Source organism: Sycon ciliatum, chromosome 12 (genome assembly GCF_964019385.1).
Source record: "Sycon ciliatum chromosome 12, ocSycCili1.1, whole genome shotgun sequence".
NCBI classification, from domain to species: domain Eukaryota; kingdom Metazoa; phylum Porifera; class Calcarea; order Leucosolenida; family Sycettidae; genus Sycon; species Sycon ciliatum.
The window spans coordinates 14284990-14286654 of record NC_088654.1 but is presented as its reverse complement, the minus strand read 5'-3'; the positions used below and the strand labels follow the sequence as shown (position 1 = coordinate 14286654).

At 45.9% G+C, this 1665-nt stretch overlaps 1 long non-coding RNA gene across 1 annotated transcript; it reads right to left on the bottom strand.

Annotated features, from left to right (window-relative positions):
- Window positions 1-507: 507 nt before the first annotated feature.
- On the bottom strand, window positions 508-1443 carry LOC135828884 (uncharacterized). The gene is made up of 4 exons (XR_010555768.1): window positions 1319-1443; window positions 1093-1233; window positions 878-949; window positions 508-548 (listed from the first exon to the last, which is right to left on the bottom strand). It is a non-coding gene; the product is annotated as an uncharacterized LOC135828884 (long non-coding RNA).
- Window positions 1444-1665: the final 222 nt, after the last annotated feature.

Below are 1665 nucleotides of genomic sequence, written 5' to 3'. Positions count from 1 at the left end.
ATTCGGCCATATTATGAGCTCCAAGATCAGAATTCGGCTCAACATAGTACTTGAAGTCACCGCTCCCATTACGTCAAGTACATTTACATACACCCTGTTGAAGCACTGAAGCATCGGTTTTCGGGGAATTCAACATGCGAATTTTTGAAAATTCGGCGAAAAGATGGGTAATTTCTTCAAAACCACTGTTTTCGGCGAATTTTTCGCCCGGCCGATTAGGGAAATGCCTACTGTCCATGCAGGTCCATTAGATGCAAATTTCTATTTTGATCAGGATACAGTTAGAATCAACCGGCTACGCCCGGAGTATCATGCATTAAAACAATTATTGAAGGGGTGTCACAGTGAAGCAGTGTTGCTACGCACCACAAATCCCCTCTGCACTGCATCGAATCTATACTGGAGAATCCAGAGTGACCAGCAAAGAGTCACAACCCGCGGGTATCCAGTCACACTAAGGCATATCCACCATTCCCCACATATTCACTGTAACAAAACACAATACTGTTCACTATAATACACTTTTATTTAAATGGACTTGGATGAGTCTGTAGAAGAGAACACAATGCACGCACACGCACGCATGCGCGGACACACACACACACACACACACACACACACGCGCGCGCGCACACACATCTAGGTTATAGTGCTATACACGTATCTAGGATTTAGGAAGCACGAGAATATGTCGAAGCACCCACACATATCCCTTCATGCAGTGTACTTCAGTAGCCCAACACATTACGACCGCTATAGCACAGGACCATCACAAAACACATTACGACTGCTATAGCACAGGACCATCACAAAACACTACACACTGTTACTACACTGCATACACAGTTACTACACTACGCCTGTTACAAGTACTTACAAATAATTTTGAAAACAAATGGCACATCCCGAAGACGGCAGCTAGCTCCAGACCTTCATACATCATCATCATCTGTAAAACCAAGCATGAGCGCACACAAACACTATTAGTGTCACGAATACGGAAGCAGGGTAAGACAAGAGGATACGAAACAAGTAAGTATCGCTATAACGAGGGGGATAAGTATACATGTAGACAGAGCAGTGCTTACTTACAGGGTCCGGATACGCTCCATGGCGTCCCGGTAGTCGGACTGCAACAGCAGCCCGACCTGCCGGCCCTCCCAGTAACGGGTTCGATGGGCCGCACCCGCCAGGTGTGCGGCCACGGCCTGGCCTCCCACCAGCCTTTCTCCACTGTAAAAACGAAAGAAACCGCAGAAAGCACAGTGTCATAGAGCTCTTTTGTTGGGGGAGAGAGCTAGGAGCACTGCACACTTACCATTTGTCACAATATATTATAAGAAAGAGGCGGCGCTTGACGCACCGCCTCAGGTGCTGAAACAGGGGTATAACCCCTGTAAGTTCCACACCACAGTGACATGTGAAAGCCATACTGTAATGATACTGAAGTGAAGGTGTGAACCGCAAAGCAAGGCCTTTACCTTCTTCCTGTCGAATTCGCTCTCCAGCTGCATAACGACATCATCCGCTAAAATCCAATCATACCAAGTAATGCAAAGGTCATCAGTTGACCTTTTGGACTTTTCAACTCTTATCCAAAACCACCAAGAGGAAAAAAACGAGGATAATAATAATAATCTTTATTTCAGGATTACGCAAAGGCTA